This window comes from Hyaena hyaena, unplaced genomic scaffold, assembly GCF_003009895.1.
Source record: "Hyaena hyaena isolate Hyena2069 unplaced genomic scaffold, ASM300989v1 scaffold_2, whole genome shotgun sequence".
NCBI lineage: Eukaryota > Metazoa > Chordata > Mammalia > Carnivora > Hyaenidae > Hyaena > Hyaena hyaena.
In genome coordinates this window covers 1,125,153-1,147,973 of record NW_024080634.1, presented here as the reverse complement: position 1 = coordinate 1,147,973, position 22,821 = coordinate 1,125,153, and the positions used below count along the sequence as shown (strand labels likewise).

General features: G+C 46.1%; 1 protein-coding gene across 4 annotated transcripts in view; it reads left to right on the top strand.

The window, feature by feature from the left end:
* The window catches only part of TIAM1 (TIAM Rac1 associated GEF 1), a 394,669-nt gene that overhangs the window by 103,485 nt on the left and 268,363 nt on the right, over window positions 1–22,821 (top strand). For 2 of the 4 annotated variants that reach the window (XM_039229048.1, XM_039229023.1), the window contains exon 3: window positions 12,463–12,639. The exons of the other annotated variants lie outside the window; for them this stretch is intronic. The gene's annotated coding sequence lies outside the window, so the exon portion shown is untranslated. The remainder of the gene's footprint in view (window positions 1–12,462; window positions 12,640–22,821) is intronic. 4 annotated transcript variants of the gene reach the window in all.

The window sequence follows — 22,821 nt, the reverse complement described above, 5'->3', positions numbered from 1 at the left end:
CGTGGTTCCATTTTCTTTCATGAAAATTATGGCTTTTTTGGGTTAACGTTCAATGCTGCCAGCTTTTTGAGGCTGTGTGGGTAGAGTCAGCTCCGTTTCTTACCAGCCTTTGATGATGCACAGCTTGCTCAGATAGTATAGGAAGTTAAAAAAATTTTTTTTAACGCTTATTTTTGAGAGACAGAGACGGAGTGTGAGTGGGGGAGAGGCAGAGGGAGAGGGAGACACAGAATCCAAAGCAGGTTCCAGGCTCTGAGCTGTCAGCACAGAGACAGAGGCTTGAACTCATTAACTGTGAGATCATGACCTGAGCTGAAGTCAGTCACTTAACTGACTCAGCCCTGCAGGCACCCAGAGTAAGTTTATAATTAATGCGAAACAATTACGTTTCTCCTAAGGATCATTTCGTAGGATGTTATCAGTCAAGTGCATTTTATTTAAAATTTTATTTATTTTATTTTATTTTATTTTTTTTTTATTTCTAGGAGAGAGAGAGAGAGAGAGAGCGTGAGCAGGGGAGGGTCAGAGAGAGAGGGAGTCACAGACTGAAACGGGCTCCAGGCTCTGAGCTGGCAGTCAGCACAGAGCCTGACGCGGGGCTCGAACCCACGAACCGCAAGATCATGACCTAAGCGAAAGTCGGACGCTTAACCGACTAAGCCACCCAGGCGCCCCTAAAATTTTATTTTATTAAATGTTTATTCATTTTTGAGAGAGAGCGAGAGAGAGCGAGCACCAGCAGGGAGGTGCTGGAGAGAGGGACAGAAGATCTGAAGCAGGCTCCATGCTGTCAGCATAGAGCCTGAAGTGGGGCTCAAACTAATGAACCTTGAGATCATGACCTGAGCCGAAGTTGGATGCTCAATCAACTGAGCCACCCAGGCGCCCCTCAAATGCATTTTATTTATTTATTTAAAAAAATTTTAATGTTTTATTTATTTCTGAGAGAGAGATAGCATGAGCAGGGGAGGGTCAGAGAGAGAGTGAGACACAGAATCTGAAACAGGCTCTAGGCTCTGAGCTGTCAGCACAGAGCCTGATGTGGGGCTCAAACCCACAAACCATGAGATCATGACCTGAGCCGAAGTTGGACTCTTAACTGACTGAGTCACCCAGGCACCCCTCAAATACATTTTAAAGAGTAGGATGCATGTAAGGCTTTTGTTATTTATCTTACAGACTCCAGGGCAGATGGCACTAGATCTCTTTGCAGGCAAGTTTTGAACGTTGGGCCAATCCCCACCTCCTGTTCAGCTTTTTTTTGGTGAATAAATGGAGGTGGCAAATACCCATTCCCGGCCCATGGCAGACATCACCAATCACCTGTAGCCCTCTCCCCCTTCCCCCCCCCCCCCAACATGATATCAAGTGAACACCATCAGTTGATTATAGTTAGCAAAGTAGCTGAGACCAGATTCTCAGTTCTGGTTGGCCATATCCCTGCCTTTATCATCAAGTAACTAAGTGGTTAATTTAATCAGCATTTCTCAGCCAGAGATGAAGTTGCCCTCCAGGAGACATTTGGCGGTGTCTGGAGTTAGTTTGATTATTGCAGCTCGGGGGTTTGCTACAGACACCTACTGGGTGGGGGGCCAGGGACCCCTACTGTGTTAAACATCCTACGATGCACTGAGCCCCCTCTACTTTCTTCATGACCAGAGATTATCCAGCTCAAAATGCCAATAGTCCCAAGGTTCTGAAACTCTGGTTTGACCTTGAAAGGGCTTCTGCACGGTTAGTAGGGAGTAAAGAGGAGGATATGGGAGAGAGATAGCTGGAAGAAAAGAAGAAAAAGAGTTTACGCCTTAACACGTTAGTTTAAGGTAGGTGTCTGTGCACAGATCTGTTAACTCTCTCCAGTGCCCTGCTTGAGAAACACAGCATAAGTGTGTCAACTCCACAAATCCGTATGTGTGACTTAATAATATGGTCCCCTCTAAGGCCTTTTTGTTGTTTGGTGCTTAGGGGCTTCGTAAGGACTAGATGATGAAGGTAGTTGCTTATTCGCAGGCTCCTTTGTCTTCACTTCCAAGTGGTGGACCTTTTCTTAATAAAGCAATCTGAGATTTATGCAAAGATCTATCCATAGGTAGTCTATTCCAAGATAATGTCCATTCGAAGCTACTAGAACTAATCTAACTGTCCAAAAATGAAGAAATTGATGTAGGCTGGCTGGGTCCAAGGACCCAGAGGGGGAACCCTCAGGACCAGCCAAGAGGCTCCTTGGCTTTGAGGAAGAGAGAAATCAAGCTCAAAGCCAGGAGAAAGTGAGGGCAGAGTTTACTGAATAGTGTATGTGGCAGACTAAGGCAGACAGAGTATCTGGGAGACTTGGGAAAGAAGAGAGTTTCCTCATCACTGTGAGGTAGGGGGTTATTTGGAAAGGGGTCCAGGGTATGTGTTCCTTCAGGCATCCAGGGTAGGGTCCAGTCGAAGGGGAATGTCATTCGGTCAGTCGCCAAAGGTAGCAGGTATTGACGTCAGTGTCAACCAAGGTTTGTTTGAGGCTAATGCCCTGGAACATACTTGGGACCTGGTTCTTCTTAGATGTTGTCAGGTGTATGGGGGCCCTATAATGAGGCTCAGAGAATGATTAACTTTCTTGCTTCCTCCTTGGAGCAGGAACATAGCTTCTTTGGTTTACTCAGAGGCCAGGTAAAATATAGAACGTGAGTAAATGGGGCATGGCAGAGAAATAACAGAAATGGAGTCTTTCTAAAATGGACTCCCTTAAAAAAAAGAATAGAAAACAAAATATAAATAAAATAAAATGGAGTCCCTTCAGTTCCTCTATCTCTACTTATTTATTTATTTTTTATTTATTTTTTAATATTTTTATTTATTTCTAGGAGAGAGAGAGAGACAGCTGAGCAGGGGAGGGTCAGAGAGAGAGGGAGACACAGACTGAAACAGGCTTCAGGCTCTGAGCTGGCAGTCAGCACAGAGCCCGACGCGGGTCTCGAACCCACGAACCGCGAGATCATGGCCTAAGCGAAAGTCGGACGCTTAACCAACTAAGCCACCCAGGCGCCCCTATCTCTACTTACTTAAATCATTGATAGAATATCCATATAACATAAATAATTTTTTTAATGACACGGGAACATTTCTAGGGTATGTTAATAAAATAAACAAGACAACTAACTGCATATATAATATGACCTTAACTTGGTTATATTTATACCAAAAATAGACTTGGAAGGCTGGCAGTGTTAACAGTAAAGGACTGTTTTCTCTAGTGTTTGATATATTTTCCAGATTTTAATAAAGACAGGTGACTTGAGATGAGAAAAATGTAAATGTTTTAATGTTAGCTGCAGTGATGAAGTTTCTTCGTCTAAGTGAACACATTACTGGGGACAAAGGTCATCTGTTCATCAGGTGGCTGTTGTGTGGCAGCTGTGGAGCTCGACACAACCAGAGGCAGGTAGGTGGATGGAAATGTGGATGGAAGCACTTCCCACGGTGGAGGATGTGCTGGCGCAGGGACGAGCTAACGTTCTGTGGGATGACACAGGACAGAAGGGCCAAGTTTCCTTACGGATATGAAGGGAGGCTTCACAGAGCAGGTGGCTTGTGAGAGAGGGTCTTGATGGCAGGCCAGGAGTTCCCAAAGTCAAAGAAGGACTGAGAAAGCCCAGGCCACTTTCCTCATCACTTCCTGGGCCGTGAATGGGAGTTGCCTGCTCAGTTCTGTCACTGATCTGTTAGTTGTTATGTGAGTGGAAGTTATTTTATTATTAACGCTGTGTATAGCAGAGGGGTGTGAGCGACCTAGGACTCACTTCCCCCTGGTCCTTTCTTTATGGTTGCATTACCTTATTGCTTTAAACCCTAGGGGTAGGAGCCTTTCAAAGGCTAGCTTGAATGAAGTTGGGTGTTGGTTTTAAAGACCTGAAGACTGAATGGGGGCTCCTGGGTGGCTCACTCAGTTGAGTATCTGACTTCGGCTCAGGTCATGATCTCACGGTCCGTGAGTTCAAGCCCCGCACTGGGCTCTGTGCTGACAGCTCGGAGCCTGGAGCCTGCTTCACATTTGGTGTCTCCCTCTCTGCTCCTCTCCTGCTTGTGCTCTCTCTCTCTCTCTCAAAAATAAAGACTACAAAATAAAAATAAAAAGATACAGACTTGAAGACTGAAGTCTGAAGCTGCTCTTTGTGGAATGTGGATTCCATTGTTCCTCTATAAACAGGTTCAATACAGGCAGAGGGGTGCACGGCCAGCAGCCCTCAAGTTCTTAATGTGATCCCTGGGGATTGCCGTCAGTGAGGAAGTGAAGAAATTAGTCCATTTGGAACAGACGGGTTTCTCACTGGTCTGTTTAGGTTGACCTGAACATGAATAGATTATCAATTTAGAAAAGAAGATACATATTGCCTGAGACCTTTAACCACAGTATTTTATTCACTTACTAATGAACGAATGAATGAAGTCAGTAATTATTCACTGTGTGCCTACCACCTGCCGGCCCAGAGGTCACCAGTCTGGCAAGCCCAGAACAGCACAGAGAGCGGGAAAGGCCGAGCTGTTAACACAGATGGCTCAGTGGTGTTCTTGGCTTCCTTCTTGAGCCTGTGGGTCTTTCACTGAGACTGCCCCCTTCTCCCTGTGCCATGGAGTTTGGGAATTGGGAAAATGGGAGACATAGTGAACTCTGCCTGTTGGGAAGTACATCATCTGGGGCTGATGTTGAGAGGGGGCAATGATCTGTTAGGAAGAGAGGAAATCAGAAATCATTCTGAAGCCACACCTGGACTTTGAGTTTAGGAGTGTCGGGAAGAAGGCTTTCCGGCTCTTCGCCAGGGTCTTCTCTGTGCTAGAATGTACCAGAATACCAGGTGACCATTTGTCATCAAGAAACACATGGTTCAGCATTCAGTGAGCTCTATGGCCTGCTCGTTTCAAATGGCAAGGTGGCACGTAATCCATTTGAGCTTGGTCTCCTACATTCTGGGCGGCTCTACCTGGTTCCCTCTCCTGGGCAATGGTGGGGCTCCCCGCATCTGTGTCCAGTCTGTTGGGGGTCACTGTCCTGGGCTCCTGTTGTCTGGTGTCTTGAGAACCATTGTTTCATATATTCCATTCATTTTTCTAAAAATCATTTCAGGAGGGTGTATAAATCTGGCTCCTGCTATTTCATCTTGGCTGGATGTGGAAGATCTGTAATATATTTGACAATGCTTTCTTTCCCTTTTGAAAGAGCTTTTAAGAAATTAAAAATAAAAGTTCGGACTTTTGGAAATACTGAGCTTTCATTGCATGGTAAATTGACTTACACAGAATAATAGCACATTCCCTGAACGTCTTGGATAATTAAGTTGTTTTGTGCATGTGGGCTTGGTGTTCACATGTGTCAGAATGTAAGTCAATTATCACCCTTACCTTAAAGCATAATTAAAACCTCTCTTCTCAGCCATCAGGGATCAGTTCCTTTTTTTAATTTGCTGCCTTCTCTTCGTATGTTTTCAGAAAATTGGTCTAAAAGAAAAGCTCGAGTTTCCGGAGTTCAGTAGGCCTTGTTCTCTCTTTGAACTAGAAGTATGGGCCATAACACACAACTGCATTTGGAAGTATCAATGAAATTGCTTGATCTATTTTCAGAAGCTGTCCTCACAAAGGGCCTAACTGATGTGTGTGTTTTCATCCTCTCTGTAACCAGTGTGCTCGTTCTAATCACCCGAACATGTTGTTAACTTGGGAGTAAGGTGCATTTTGGAAGATGTTGGCTTTTGCTCCTCTGCAAAGTCTATCATGCTAATAGCAATAACTATAAATGGCATCGTTCATCCTGGTGAAGTCTTTCTTATCTGTTAAAGTCCAGGATCATATCTTGGAACACTTGTTTGTCTCCCTGGCTCTCAAGAGGTCTGGTTTTCAATGAGTTCTTTACCTACGTTAAGTTGTTTTGGAAATGATCTGGGATAGGAGGAAAAGAGAAAATGAAGTAGTTGATAAAGACCTACCTCTACCAACTTGAGTGTTTCACATTTCCTTTGCAGTTGCGCTCAGCATATCTTTGGTTATCAGGAAAGCAGAGCATGGCTCTCCCAAGGCCTCTTTCTCATTTATTCAGCCCCCCAGACTTGTTTCTCCGACACGCGGGTCTGATCATTGTCACTCTCCTATGACAGGAGTTACGACATCCAGATTAGAGTCTGTTTGTGACATGGTGTTTTAGACCTTCCGCTGTCTGACCCCACATTGTTTTCCGGTCCTGGTTCCATTACATGGTACATTTCAGCTGCAGGGCAGGCGTCTTCGTGTGGCTGGGACGTGCCATATGTGTTAACACCTCTGTGTGTTTGATTCCATTGTTTCCTTGGAAAAATCTTTCTCCCTGTGCCCTCGTCTCTCAAATCATGCATGCCGGGACGTCTTCCCAGCCTTCACAAGAGGAATTGCTTCTACTCTTGTCCAGATTCCTTTAACGGCCTCCCCAGCTGGGCTCGCAGCTATGTCTAGGAAGGGGGTGGCCACTGTTATCAGGAAGGTAACTTATAAGCCTGAAGGTGAGAGTACCTGAGTGCTACTTGTGGACTTAGCACTGCCAGTCAACCATATAATTGTACAGGTCGAGGAGGGGCAGAATAAAAGAGACAGCAGTGCATTTTGGAAAGTGGTTTATTTAGGCTTATACCGTTGAGAAAGTTGGGAGCCAAAGAAGAGCCAGTGTTCTCTATCCATCTCCTTGTTTCTGCCTTCACTTTCTGGTGCCTGGAGCCACAGAGCAAGCACAGCAGTGACATAAAATGTGGAGAGCTTTTCACAAAGTATGTCCAAATGCAAGGAATCTTGGATTTTTGGCATTTTTCACCTCACACTTACTCAGGTTTCTAGAATTCACAAAAGGATGAACAAGAAAATAGTCATAAAATTCCATTTAGCTCTGTACATTGTGTTATGTACTGCACCCTAGTGATGTTGGCCATATTATTTTAAAAAGTAAAATAAATCAAAATACCTTTAACCAATTCTGAGCACCTGCGAAGTGCCAAGCACCATTCTGGGGCCTTTGGGGCGCTCTGATGAGTAAAGCACAGTCTTCACCTTCAAGGGTCCGGTCTCCTCAGCTGTTCTCACAGTGTGGTCCCCAGACCGGCAGCATCTGCATTAAGCATCTGGGAACTTGTTAGAGATGCACATTCTTGGGGTCCCACCCCGGACCCTTTGGGGGTGGGGCCCAGCAATGTGAATTTTAACAAGCCCTCCAACTGGAGATGGACTCATTCCATATGGATTGGCCAGAGCGGCTGCAGGCAAGTCGAGTATATCTAGGGGTAACTGGGAAGAGGAGGCTGATGCCATTGGAGAGTCAGGTGGGTCTTTGGATGAAGGAAGTTCAAGTGAAGCCTTAACTGGCGAGTGGTTTTTCAGATGACTCGTGGTGAGGAGGAGAGCGTTTTTATGCCGAGAGAATCACATGCAACAGTGTAGAGCAGTCAAGTGGATCACAGTTATGATCATTGTCATTATGTCATGCTTGCTATTCTTCTTTCCGGGTCATACGATCAGTAAGCTGGCAAGACGAGTATCCAGATCATGCCAAGAAGTTCGACTTCTCTCCTGGAAAATAGCTAGGTAGTTTCTAGCAGTGAAATGGAATAAAGTCAGATTTGCCATTCTATTGGATATACACCAAAAACAAGGCCTTTTTTTAAATTAGAAAAAAGTTCTTATGATTTATTCAAAACGTAGGGGGCACTTGTGTGGCTCTTTAGGTAGAGCGTGAGCCTCTTGATCTCAGGGTTGTGAGATCACATTGGGGGTTGAGTTTACTTTATTTTTATTTATTTATTTATTAAAAAATTTTTTTTGTTTATTTATTTTTGAGACAGAGAGAGACAGAGCATGAGTGGGGGAGGGGCAGAGAGAGAGGGAGACACAGAATCTGAAATAGGCTCCAGGCTCTGAGCTGTCAGCATAGAACCTGATGCAGGGCTCAGCCCATGAACCATGAGATCATGACCTGTGTGAATTCAGACGCTTAACTGACTGAGCCACCCACGTGCCCGAGAGTTTACTTTAAAAACAAACAAACAAACAAACAAAATGTAAAAAAAAAAAAAAAAACCTAAGGGGGAAATAAATAGTTTAGAATTTAATTCTTGCTGTATATAATGATTCTTAAAAAATTGACTAATTTTTTTATAGACCAGTTTTTACAGCACTTTTAGGGTCACAGCAGTATTGAGCAGAAAGTACAGATTTCCTATATACTCCTTGTCCCCCATGTAAATAGCTTCCCCCTTTACCAACATTCACAACCAGAGGGGTCCGTTGGCTAGGACGGATGAACCTGCTTTAACACATCATATCTAAAGTCGGTAGTTTACATAGGGTTCACGCTTGGTCTTGCATATTTTATGGGTTTGAACACATTTATAATAACCTGTATGTACCATTATAATAATCATACAGAATTGCCCCAGAATTCCAACGTTCCACCTATTCATCCTTGCCTTCCTCCCCCAAGCTCCTGGAAACCACAGATATTTTTATCATTTTTATAGTTTTGCCTCCAGTGTGTCATATAGTTGGATTCCTGCAGTACATAGCCGTTTCAAACTGGCTTGTTTCCACTAGTAATCTGCATTTACATTTCCTCCATGTCATTTTGGGGCTTGATAGCTCATTTCTTTAGCACTAAATCATATTCCACTGTTTGGATGCACTGCAGCTTACCCATTCACCTACTGAAGGGCATCTCAATAGCTTCAAAGTTTTGGCAGTTATGAATAGAGCTGAGCTAAAGAGCTGTGTGCAGATTTTTGTGTGGACCTAAGAGTTTAACTCCTTCACGTGAATACCTAGGCGTGTGATGGCTGGATTGTGGAGAGTAAGAGTTTGTTGGGTTTTATAAGAAACAGTTAACTGTCTTCCGAAGTGGCTGTACCGTTTTGCATGCCTTCTACCAGTGAAGGAGCGTTCCAGTTGCTCCACATCCTTGCTCGCATTTGGCATCGTCAGTGTTCTAGATTTTGGCCATTCTGATAAAAGTGAGTGGTGTCTCCCTGTTACTTGAGCCTGCATCTCCCCGGTGACATATGATGTATAACATCTCCTCGTGTGCTTATCTGCCTCCTGTCCATCTTCGGTGAGGTGTTTGTGAAGGTCTTTGGCCCATTTTTGAAATTGGGTTGTTTGTTTTCTTATTTTGAGCTTTGAGAGTTCTTTGCATATTTCGGATAACAGCCTTTTACCAGATGTGTCTTCTGCAAATATGTTCTTCCAGTTTCTGACTTGTCTTCTTGTTCTCTTTTTTTTTAATTTTTTAAAAATGTTTTTATTTATTTCTAGGAGAGAGAGAGAGACAGCCTGAGCAGGGGAGGGTCAGAGAGAGAGGGAGTCACAGACTGAAACAGGCTCCAGGCTCTGAGCTGGCAGTCAGCACAGAGCCCGACGCGGGGCTCGAACCCACGAACCACGAGATCATGACCTAAGTGAAAGTTGGACGCTTAACCGACTAAGCCACCCAGGTGCCCCTCTTCTCGTTCTCTTGAGATTTCTTTTCATGGAGTTGTTAATATTAAAGAACTCCAGTTTCTCAGTTATTTCTTTCATGGATCATACTTTTGGTGTATCTAAAACGTCATCGCCACACCCAGGGTGGTTGAGATTTTCTCCTATGTGATCTTTTTCAGCTATTTTTTTCCCACTGAAGTTTTACATTTTACTGTTAGGTCTGTGATCCATTTTTAGTTAATTTTTGTGCAAAGTCTGTGTCTAGATCCTTCTGGTTGCACGTGGATGTCCAGTTTTTCTAGGACCATTTGTTGAAAAGACTGAATTTTCGCCATTGCATATTCTTTGCTCCTTTGTCAGAGATCAGTTCGTCCAGTTCTTTATGCAGAGCGGTGTCTTGGCTCTCTGTCCTGTTCGTTTGATCTGTTTGCCTACTTTTGGCTAATTTGTTCTTTTGCTACAATGTCTTGATTACTGTAGTTTTATAGAAAGGCTTAAAGATGGGTAGTGTCCATTCTCCGCCTTTTTCTTTTCCTTCAATATTATTTTGTTTTTTCGGGGGGCGGGGTTGCTTCTCCATATAACCCTAAAGAAGTTTAGTTCTGAGAACTTACATAAAATGTCTAATTTTTTAATTTTTAAATTAAAATTAAATTAAAGAATTTTAAATTAGAAAATACTAGAAAAGGAAAGCAAATTCCTAGTTCCACCTAGATTGAATTCCTGTTTACCTTTCTGGTGTACTTGAATGTAGCCTTCTTTCTGTTTGGTTTTTATTCTATAGAGTGTGAATAATAAATTTGATTTTAGCTTGATATTTTTTCCCATTGTAAGCAAACAGTGGTCTTTAAATACTTTGTTTTTTAACTTCTAACAAGTGTTTAACATCACATGGAGGGCTATAGTGAGGTTTACTTAACTCATTTGCGTGCATTTTGTGCCTCACTTTGGGTTTGGTGATTATATTAGGGTTCTCCAGAGAGACAGCCAACAGAATGGATATATATGGAGATACAGACATATAGATATATATATCTCCATATATATCCATAATCATGCGATTATGGAAGCCAAGAAGTCCCATTATCTGCTTGCCATCTGCTAGCTGAAGGATTAGGCTAGCCAGTGGTGTTAGTTTGAGTCTGAAGGCCTGAGAGCCAGGGGCACCTGTGTCTGAGGGCAGAAGATGGATATCCCAGCTCAAACACAGAGACTTTGCCCTTCCTCCACCTTTCTGTTCTATTCAGCCATCAGCCAAGTGGGTTGGATGCTCCCCACATGTATCCTTGAGGGCCGTCTGCTTGACTCAGTCGACTGATCCAAATGCTAATCTTTTCCAGGAACATCCTCACAGACCCACCCAGAGATAATGTTTTACCAAGTGTCTAGGCATCCTTTGGTCCAGTCACGTTGACTTGTAAGAGTAACCATCACAGTGAGGGATGTGGAAGAGGAATTAAGCATGAGAATGTGACCCCATGCATTTTTAGGGGCTGGGAGAAGTCTCTGGAAGGCTGTTGTGTGCCTCTGGCTGGACATGTAATCAGGGAGAAAAGATTGGAGCTGGAAGAGCCACAACACCCAGAAGCTCAGTCTGTCTCTCATCACCTTCCACCTCGATGACTTGGGGTGACCTTCAGAAGACCCCATGGTAAAGCCCCTTTACCCTTGGGGCTTCACATGGGCCTACCTCAGGTGCTGGAAGGGCTGTGGCCCCACTACAGCCTCATGTGGAGCTCACCACCCTGACCCTGTCCGCTTCTCCACTTGTGCTTTCAGATCCTGGACACACTCCTCTCATGGCTGACCCTAACCCAGGACCGTCCAAGAGAGGGGGTTTTAGGAAATACAGTTCCCATTTAACACAGCGACAAGGAACCAAATCCTCAGGGCTTCCCGTAATTCTTATCCTGTTGTTAGAAAATACCGCAGTGGCTATCTTTTTTTTTTACAAATAGTTTATTGTCAAATTAGTTTCCACATAACACCCAGTGCTCATCCCCAAAGTGCCCTCCTTCATGCCCATCCTCCCCGCCCCCCACATCCATCAGTCCTCAGTTTTTGTCAGCATTCAAGAGTCTCTCATGGTTTGCCTCTCTCCCTTTCCCCCACCATTTCCGCCCTTCTTCTCCCCCATGTTCCCCCGTCAAATTCCTCCTAATCCTCCTATACGTGCAAACATATGATATTTGTCCTTCTCTGCCTCGCAGTGGCTATCTTTTTTCCATGTGGCACCTTTTCTGAATTTTGGATCGTTTCCTTAGGATAGATCTGCAGAAGAGGAATTATTGGATCAAAGAATCTAAACGTTTTTAAGAGTCTTTATGTGTTACCAGTTTGCACAGAAAAGGTTGTATCAGTCACGCCACCAGACAGAGTATGGGAAGTCTTGCTGCACTGTGGCTGGTACTGAGCACTCTCTGGTACTGTGTTCTCTCTGCTTTGACATTTGAATTGTTTATTCCTTGTCCCTTAAGGTAAAGGCATTTTCTAAAAATTAAATCAACATCGCAGCAAGCAAAGACTGGTGGAAGGTGTGTGCTTTGAACCTTGAGAGAATCACTAAATAGATACTGTGAGTAATAGGTAAACTACCTTCTTCTATTTTGGGGCCTTGCTAATGGTCATGGCAACGCAATGAAAGGGCTAATGAGTTGACACATATAGCGGGCATTAACGACGGCAGCGAAGTTAGAGGCTCATTTGGTGCAAAGTTGCACAGTAGCCACGCTTAGTTTCTGTAGAGTATTTTGGGATAGTCTTGGATTGCAAGGAGCCGATTCTTTGCTTTCTCTTTTAAAGATGTTTTGTCGTCTCCATGCCAGAATAGTTTTAAGTTTCTAAGGTGACCTCTAACCCTAAGCACATTATCTGTCAATTTTTTTTTCTCGTTGCTCATCTTTTCCTCTGTATCCTGTCCCACTGATCGCAGACTCGGCCCTTACAAACCTCTTGTCATTACTGCTGAGATGACTTTTCTTCCTGGTTAATTGTCACTAGGTACTGGCATGAATTGAAACCTTGATGACAGTCAAGGTGAAGAAACCATGTTGTCTATGATTCTCTGTAAAGCAGAATGTTTGGGCTCTGTCTGCGTTGTGGCTGTGGCCGCTGTGGCTTGCCAAGAGTCGAGTTGGTGAAGCAAATACTAGACCAGATTCTACCGACTTCCGAGCCGTAAGTCAGATTTAATATTCTGTTTGAAGAGTGGACCACAGTTGGTTTCTTCCCCACCTGCCCACAGTCAAGCAGCCAACCTGCTGACCCAGTTTTAACATAAATCAAACTTCACGTTTTCATAAATCATAAAATTAGAACATGTATGTTTCCTCACTTAGGTTACGTTGAGCCGAGATTTACTGGCTTATGGTTGGTGCTTAGTTCTACTGAAAATCGAATGATTCCATGGAGCCCCAAGCCCATGAGAGTAGCTTCTCGTGTGGGAAAAGGAGTGGGTGTGGACTTTCATCCCTACCGTGGCTGCCTGAAGTGTCAACAAGTGGTGCCTGGGACCAGCATCACAGCTGCAGCATCTGGGTGCTTGTTAGGAAGGTGGGGCTTCTCCCGGGTGAACCAGAAGCGGCATTTTCCCAAGAAGTTGATCCCAGGGTTGATGCCTATGCTCAGTTAAGTCTGGGGGGGCTCTGTCCCGGAGAAGGCAGTCTGGTGTACTAGCCACCAGGTGTCATGTACAGCCACCCAGGTACCTCCCGGCTGGACAAGACCCAGACCTATGGGGCGGCCTCCGTTTTACTGATCTGTGTACCGAGATTTGTTAAAATTCTTGAAATGTCTTAGAAGCGGTGGCTTCAGTCCCTCTGATTTCTCTGTCCGTGACGTCTGACCGAGCAGAGCCCGCTCTCCTGACCTGGGCCTCCTGCTGGGTCTGGAAGAGTCAGGCTGGAGAATCTGACCAGGGCGGGAGTGCCAGGGGGCTTGAGGTCGCCTCTCTTGTTTGTCAGTTGTGGTAAATAAAATACACAAAATATAAAAGTCACCACCTCAAGCGTCTCTGAGTGTGCCTGGTCGTGCAGGCAGTCGCAGAGCTCTTTAGCTCGCAAAACAGAAACTCCAGACGTGTAAGACAGCAGTCGCATTCCTGTCCCCCTGCGTCCTTCACATAAATGGGATCACACAGTGTTTGTCCTTTTGTGTCTGGCTTAATGTTTTTTTGTTTTTGTTTTTTAATTTCTGAGAGAGAGAGAGAGACAGCATGAGCAGGGGAAGGTCAGAGAGAGAGGGAGACACAGAGTCTGAAGTAGGCTCCAGGCTCTGAGCTGTCAGCACAGAACCTGATGCGGGGCTTGAACCCACGAACTCTGAGATCATGACCTGAGCCGGAGTTGGACGCTTAACCAACTGATCCACCCAGGTGCCCCTCAGGTATTCTTTTAAATGCTAGCTATTGGATACTAATTAAAAGAATGTCTGCATCTCTTAATAAAAAAAGAAAATCCTATGTCTTCTAAAGGTGTTCGTGATTGCTCCTAAAGATACCATTCGCCTGTCTTGAGCAGAGTTCATTTTTGAATATCTGTAACAGTAGAATTTCTACAACTGTTTTGAGATGCAATTCACTTACCGTGCAACTCACCACGTGAAGTGTCTAATCCAAAGATTTTTAGTATAGTCTCAGGACTGTGCCGTTATTACCACAGTCTGTTTCAGAACATTTCTGTCCCCTCCCACTTCATAACCCTGTATGTCAGCATTTACTCCTTGTTTCCCTCCACCCCCTCATCACTAATCTACTTCCTGTCTCTGTGGATTTGCCTCTTCTGGGAATTTTACATTAATATGATCATACAACGTGTGGTCGTTTGTGACGGGCTTCGTTCACTCAGCATAACGTTTGCAAGGTTTTTGTATAACTTTCTACGATGTCAGCTGATCTCACATGTGAGAGATTCATACATCACCATCTGGGCGTTCTTCATGCTTTGGTCCACATGCAGGGCCAGGGCCTAGAGATCTGGCAGTGAATACCAGACCCGTCCCCTGGTGGTACAAATGCTCTCAGTCTTGTGGGGAAGATGGGCATGAACTGAATTATTACACAGATATTAATCACTAAGGCTGATTTCTGTACTGGAGGAAACTTGGATCCTCTGGAAGTATATAATGGCGGAAGGTGAGAGAGGCTTCTCTGACTTCAGGTTTGCACCTTGAAGGCAGCCCCGTCCACACATCTCACATCGGGAGATCCCTTCAATCAGTGTTTACGAAGTGATGGTGTTAGGCGGTGGTGACACATTAAAGAGTGAGACTCAGCCCATGTCCTTGAGGGGCTCACCGTGTGGCAGGGCAGACATTCTGTCTATACCCAGTGCTGGTTGGCAAGATGCTAGGCGATGGGTGGGTCTCCCTGAAGCACCCCAGGGACTCCTTAGGGAGTGGTGGACGTTTGATTAAGGTTTTTTTTTTAATATATATATATTTTTTTATTTATTTCTAGGAGAGAGACAGAGACAGTGTGAGCAGGGGAGGGTCAGAGAGAGAGGAAGGCACAGACTCTGAAATAGGCTCCAGGCTCTGAGCTGGCTGTCAGCACAGAGCCAGATGTGGGGCTCGAACCCACGAACCGCGAGATCATGACCTAAGTGAAAGTTGGACGCTCAACCGACTAAGCCACCCAGGCGCCCCAATTAAGGTTTTGAAAAATGAGTAAAATTTCTTGAAGAAGCCAATGTGTGCATGGGGGGAAAGCAACTTCTAAGAAGAGGCCTTGAGCAAAAGTGCAAAGATCCTTGGAGTGTTCGTGGGGGAGGAGCATCAAGGAGCCACTCATGACCTCGGTGCGGAGGGCGGCCAGAGGATGGCCATCGGAGGAGTCTGGAAGGGTAGGTTGCCTCCAGTTTGCAAAGCATCTTAAAGCAAAGGTTAGAAGTTTTGTCCTGTAGACCTCAGAATGTCTACCTTTAATTCTGAGGACCTTGGCTCCCATATGAGGCATCTGTGCATTCTGCTCCTGACCCTGACCCACTGTGAGTGGGGGCAGAGGTAGCATATCCTGCAGAGTCCCTTCTAGAGGGCACCAGACTCTTCTGGAAGGAGGAGTCAGTGTGGAAGCCAGCAGAGCTTTTCTAAGTAGTAAATGATCAGGCAGGTTTTTTTTTTTTAGTGTTTATTTATTTATTTTTCAGAGAGAGAGAGCGCGCGCGTAAGCGGGCGAGGGGCAGAATGAGAGGAAGACAGAGATTCCCAAGCAGGCTCAGTGCTGACAGCTCAGAGCCCAATGTGGGGCTCAAACTCATGAACTGTGAGATCATGACCTGAGCCAAAGTTGGACACTGAATCTACAGAGGCACCCAGGTGCCCCTGATCAGGCATTTCTTATAGATTCATGGGGATGTGGAGACGGAAAGTTGGGGAACAGGCAGAAGGGAGTTGAATGGTGCTAGCAGCTCTAGGGGCTACAATATTTCCAGGCCCAGACCTCTCGGTAGAGAGGGCTGTAATGAGACGCCCTGTATGGACAGTCACTGTCACACTGTATTGCCTGGGACATAGATGGGAAGCTATGGACAAATCCCTCAGAGCTTCAGGGCACATTTCATCATACATCTCCCAGGTTGAGGTCTAGGATTCAATGGGATGATCACGAATATCGTAGCAAGCAAGGCCCAGCCATTACCATTCCAGGGCGATCTGACCATCATGCTGTGTTTCAATGCATCTCTGTCCAGGGCCATTTGCAAATACATTCCTTTATTCATCCAGCGTGACGTTTTTTGCATGCCCTTCGCTCTAGTCTGTGTGCGTTCAAAGATGGACGCCTTCTCACCTTCCGGTAGTTCACTGCGTAATAGAAGAGGCACAGATTTGCAGGCTTGGGATCCGACTGTCAGCAGGCCTCACGGGGGCGTGGATCCGGTTGAAGTCACATCGACATTGATAATTAAAGTTCCCGTCCTTGTTCCCGGGTGGGTGTGTGGAACTCATATTCCCCCTGCAGTGTTTCCCTTGGGATTTCTGCAGATTCCCAAAGGATGGTGTCAGATGTAGCCGAGGCTGGTCACGGTTGGTGACAGCCAAGCCTCCAGGGGCTTGTCCTTCCTTTCTGGGCATGCGAGTAACTGTCAGCTGCTCGAAGGACAGTCTAGCTCAAATCTTTATGATGAGGGGGCATCTGGGTGGCTCAGTTAGTTGAGCATCGGACATCGGCTCAGGTCATGATCTGGTGGGTTCAGGGGTTCGAGCCCTGCATCAGGCTCCCTGCTGTCAGCCTGTCAGCACAGAGTGCCCTTCGGATCCCTGGCCCCCCCTCTTTGCCCCTCCCCAGCTTGTGCTCTCCCCAAAATAAATATGTTAAAAAAAATCTTTCTGATGAGAATATCCAAGTCTATGCCAAGAGGCGAGTTGCACACATACGTGCTGGCCGTCTACCATCTGGGACTTTGTCATCTGGGAGCTGGAGTAACAGAGTTGGATCCTGAGACTGGCCAAGCCTCATGACACAGCTCCTTCAAGGGCTACTGTGAATAGCGCTCCCCCTCCTATGAGTTCCTTCCCGAGAGAGAGTCCCACATTACTCCGTCTTGGTCCCCTGTGAATTTTCCTCACAGGACGTGTTAAAATCTGAAATTATCTTGTTTATTTAATAACGACCTTTTAATTGCACTCTTACGTGTATTGACTCGCTGAGCCTGAACAACAGCCCCCTGAGGGACCGAGCAGCTGGTCTGGGGATTTGAGGCCGGGTGGTCTGGCCCCTGAGTGCAGCTCCAGTGGCCACTGTGTATGTTCACTTTATCTACAAGAGTGTCAGCTCTGAGGTGCCTGGGTGGCTCAGTCCACTGAGTGTCTGACTTTCGCTCAGGTCATGATCTTGTGGTTCATGGGTTTGAGTCCCGTATCGCACTGACAGTGCAGAGCCCACTTGAGATTCTCTCTCTCCCTCTCTCGGCCCCTCCCCGCTCACTTGTGTGGTTTCTCTCTCTCTCTCTTGCAAAATAAACAAACACTTGGAAAAAAAAAAAGATCAGCTCTGTGTACTTTGTCCCATTGTACCAACAACTTTCACTCGTAGTGGGCTCTCGAGATGATGCCCAAATGAGCAAGAGATCACTGAGTCGTCAGGGAGAGCTGCTTGAGGCAAGGAGGTGTGGGCTAATGAGTGCAGGGGGAGCCCAGCATGGGGAGGGGTTGCAGGTGGAGGTGTGTGGGACATTCCGGGAGCATTCACAGTGTGAACTCAGTCACAAAGGGATCATGTGCTTTGGCGTTGCTGGAGAGGGGCTTGAGAGACCAGCCTGGAGAGGGAGATAGCTGAGCCTCTCCAAAAAGATGTTTGAATTCTATGTAGAATTGTAGAGCTCCGAGTGGAGTCCTTCTAAGTGTGATCGGGAAGCCAGCTTTGTCAGAACGTGGGCGCACTTGTTGAAAATACAGCGTTTATTGCATCAGGGTGTGGGGTGGGGGCTTGATGATCTGCATTTGAATGCTCTTGCCAAGTTAGGCTTACGCACACTGATACTTAGGAACCACTGCCCTAGGAAATAAGGAAACTGCTCATAATATCTTAAAATCATTATTTTTTTTTTAAAGTTTATTTATTTTGAGAGAGAGAGAAAGAATCCCAAGCAGGCTCTGCACTATCAGTGCAGAGACTGACACGGGGCTTGAATTCACCAAACGCAAGATCATGACCTGGGCTGAAATCAAAAGCCACTTGCTTAACTGACTGAGCCACCCAGGTGCTCCTGAAATTATTTTTATCTTTCAGTTTTTCTTCATAATCCCGCAGCCCCCATCCCCAACTCCCGAGTATGAAATGGATTTGAAAGGGAATATACGTTCCTTAACAGAGTCTCCTCCTGAGTTAGCTTAGGCTGCAGTAACAAAAATATCGTAGGCTGGCTGCTGAAATGTCTTTAAATGACGTTAATGTCTTCCATTTCTTTTTTTTTTCTTGATTTTTTAAATGTCTATTTTTGAGAGAAAGAGCATGAGCAGAGAAGGGCAGAGAGGGAGAGAGACAGAGAGACAGAGATAGAGGGTGAATGGGGAAGGGTAGAGAGAGAGGGAGACACAGAATCCCAAGCAGGCTCCAGGCTCGGAGCTGTCAGCATAGAGCCCAACATTGGGCTTGAACTCACCAACTGTGAGATCATGACCTGAACCGAAGTTGAACGCTTAACCGACTGAGCCACCCGGGCACTCCTGTGTCTTCCATTTATGGAGGCTCAAAGTCGAAGATGAAGGTGCATCTGATTCAGTTCCTGGTGAGAGCCCTTCTTCCTCCTTTGCAGAGGGATGTTGTATCCTCATTTGGCAGAGAGAGAGGTCATTTCTTTCTTGTGTTGTGAGAGCACCAATCCCATTCATGAGGGCTCCACCCTCATGACCTAATCACCTCCCTAAAGCCCTGTCTCCAGTTACCATCACGTTGGATTCAAGGTCTCCGACACAGAATTTTTAAGGAAGGACACAAACATTCAGTGCATAGCGATCCTTTGTGTGTTGATCTTGTCTCATCTCATCTCTGGGACTTTTGCTTGTGGATTATATTCATTTTCCAGGGTTACTGGAACAAACCACCAGCAAGTTGGTGGTTTAGAGCAACAGAAGTTTATTCTCTCATGTCGCTGGAGGTCAGAAGTCCAAAGTCAAGGTGTTGGCAGGTTCATACTCCTGCCGAAGGCTCTGGGGAAGATTTTAGCTCCTGGTAACTCCTGACATCCCGTGTCCTATGGTTCGAACACCTGGTTTCTGTCTGTGTTTTCACATGACCCCCTTCTCTGGTTCTTCCGTTCTCGTAAGGCACCAGTCATTGGACTTAGAGCTTGTCTATTGTGAACTTATCTTAATTTTATCTGCAAAGACCCTATTTCCAGATACTGTCACATTCTGAAGTTATATGGACACAACTGGGTGGATATGAATTTTGTGTGTGGGGGTGGAAGGGGGTCGGTATTTGACCCACTACCGATAAGGTTTGGTTCTGAAGGCAGTTCTGCTTTGTTGCGTAAAGATTTAAGAAGTATACACTGGGCGGGGGTGGGGGTTGGGGGGGTGCCTGGCTGGCTCAGTCCGCTGAGCATCTGACGCTTTGACTTCGGCTCAGCTCATGATCTCCTGGTTTGTGAGTTCGAGCCCCAGTCAGGCTCCACATGTAGCCTGCTTAGGATTTCCTCCCTTCCTTTCTCTTGGCCCCTCCCCTCCTCATGCACATGTTCTCTCTCTCTCAAAATAAATAAATTAACTTAAAAAGAAAAAAAGAAGTATATACTTGGTCAAGGGGACCTCTACCCATAACAGTTAACAACAAGTCAGGTAGTCATTTCAATTCCAAATTTCAGTTCCAAATTGGTGTTTTCCTTTGGACAATCTTGCATGCTTCACCCAAAACCTATATTGAGTTTATTTACCTTCAGAGTCTTCAGGGTGATTAGTTGATTGCATAGGAGATGCTGGAAAATTCCTTCATGGATATTCCTTAAGTTAGCTTCCTTGAAATAGTCAGTGGATTATTTTTTTTTAGAGAGGGAGGGGCAGAGGGAAAGAGAGAGAGAGAGAGAGAGAGAGAGAATCTTAGGTAGGCTCCATGCTCAGTGTGGAGCCCGATGCAAGGCTGAATCGCCATCATGAGTTCATACCCTGAGCTGAAATGAAGAGTCAGACATTTAACCCCACTGAACACCCAGGCACCCGAATCAACTGATTCTTTATGCTCAATTTCTGGATATTTTTTGGAGCCCGTGTTCATTGATGTCCAGAAGGGGCATCAAGTAGGGGGAGGCTCTGGCCCATTGGTTCCTTCTGTAGGCAGAGTGGCAGTCCTGGGCTGTGGGTGTTGGCTCTGAAGACTTTTCTTGGCTTTGCAACTTTGTTTCCCGTACCATGATGTATGATTATGTGACAGAATCAGGGATTTGCTTCTAATCCAGTCACTAATCCAGTTCAGATCCACTTTCCAGGTTTGCAGGTTGCTGAGGCTCTTCGGACAGGTATTTTTCCTGAAGATGCCCTCTCTCAAATTGCTCTCTCTCAGATTGCACCAAGTTCTACAAGGATGTAACTTTCAGCTTATTTAGCTTCTGGTTTAACACCCAGTTTTCCAGTGTCTTTTACTAGTTGTGGGGCCTGTGAACTTCCTTCCGTGTAGGTCTTTGCAGCTTTTATCAGATCTTTAGGTATAAATGTTTATATCTTTTTTTTTTTAATTTATTTCCTTAAATAGTTTATTATCAAGTTGGTTCACATTAAATCTTTATATCTTTTATTCTCTCTGTAGCTCTGAGTGGGCAAGACCTTGGGAGGGTGGCATCTAGCTGGAGGTGGGTCTTCAGTTTGATTACATGTTTAACATGGCATATCGTATGCAAGATGCGTCACCTGCTTTTAATCACTATTATTTAATGATGACACATCTTTTGCTTATTGGTACCAGTGACTATTGGTAGTGTCCAGTGACCAGTGATTTTTCTTTGCTTTAAATAAGTACATTTCTCATGCATTCCCATAGGGGCTAAGAGAATTAACAATAACAACCCCAAGAAAAACTCCCCACGGTTGAGTGGCTTCCTCATACTGGGTGTTTTCTTGCATGATCTAATTTTTGTTTAAAGTTTATTTATTTTGAGAGAGAGGGGGAGAGAGCGAGAGAGAATCCCAAGCAGGCTCTACATAGTGCAGAGTCCAGTATGGGGCTCTAATCCATGAACCATGAGATCGTGACCTGAGCCTAAATCAAGAGTCAGACCCTCATACGACCGAGCCACCCAGGCGCCCCTTGCATTCATTTGAATGCCGTGGTACAGAGGAGGAGGGAGGAGGCTAGAGGCATTTAGTTACCTGTCCGAGGTCCCACACGGGGTTGGACTGAGCTGGTTCCAGGGTGGAAGTTCTTGCCCCGGAGGGAGTGGGGGCCTGGCCAGCACGGCTGGGCCTGGCCATGTCCTGGGAAGGAGGAACACGGAAGAGTGGTTTGCTCAAACCTTCAGCCTGTGATGACTAGGATCAAGCTGGTAATAGCCAGGGCATAGCTGGGCTTCAAAGCCACCCGAGTGTGTAACCTTGATCCTCCTTTCTTTCCATCAGAGAAAGGACAGTTCTGAGAGGCCTCGGCACCCGGCCAGCTCCGAAGGGCTCTGAGACTGAGCTCCATGCAGAGGCCTGAGCCATCAGTGTCCGTGGGCCACCTTTCTTCTCCGGCTGTGTGTTTCTCCCCTCATTTCCAGCAAAGCTCCCGGGAGAAGCTTGTCTCTCAGTTTTCTTTTCATTCCAGGTGACCCCTCTGACTTTCTGTGTTTAAAGCTGGTGAAGCTTGCTGCTCACCTTTCTGATCAGAGCTTCTGCGTACTTGTCCTGAAAGTGGCACATGGCTCCCCTTTCATCTTGCGCCTTGTGCTCACCGTTTACTGGGCCCTGCTGCCTTGCTTCTGCCCCCAGCTGCTGGACGGCCGGGGGTGTCCTCACACCTACGCTGGCCACGGGTGCATCAAGATGGCAGCTGTTTTGTGTGCGCATGCATGTGCAGGGCCCTCTCCCCTGGACCGCTGTTCCCACCTCTGAATTGGTTTGCCTTCCCACCATTGGTCTTTTTTTTTTTTTTAAGACTTATTTATTTATTTATAGTGAGTGGGGGAGGGGCACAGAGAGGGAGGGGGGGAGAGAGAGAGAGAGAGAGAGGGAGAGAGAGAGAATCCCAAGTAGGCTTCACGCTGTCAGTGCAGAGCCCGACGTGGGGCTCGAACTCATGAACCGTGGATCACGACCTGAGCGGACATCAAGCGTTGGACGCCCAAGCGACTGAGCCACCCAGGCGCCCCTCACTGTCGATCTTAAGCCAGTAGCCAGAGGGCACCTTTTAGGTCAGTGTCAATCTCTTCAGAACCTTCCTGGCCTTCCAAATGCCCAGCAGAGAGACCGAGGGGCAGTGGTTTCCAGGTGGGCGGGAGCTGCCTTTCTGTTCCGTCGCTCTTCCCCTTGCTCACGACACTTCCGCTGTTGCTCAGACATCAGGAGCCCTCTTCTCCAGGGAGCCCCAGGGGGTGCCCCTCCAGGCGTGGTTCTATCATGTCTCTTTTTCAGTGAGACTGTCCCCAGCCGTCCTGTTGAAAACCTCCATGACCTCCACGAATGTGTCCCCCACATCCCTGACTCCGCGGGTGGAATGTGGCCGCCAGTGTCCTGCCTCCACAGCACCCGCGGGTGTGAACTGATCTGCAGGTGTTCTGGAACGTGTGCACCTGTTCTCAGCTCGATGGCCAGAGCTTTTCCTCTTGCAGAATCCCTCCTAGTGACCACGTGTTTCATTCCTGTGACTCGTGGTGATTCAGCATCGGACCGGGAGATTTGCTTGGCTTGCATTAAGTGGAAATTTGATTCACTTTAGAGGCCACTGCAGGGTGTCCT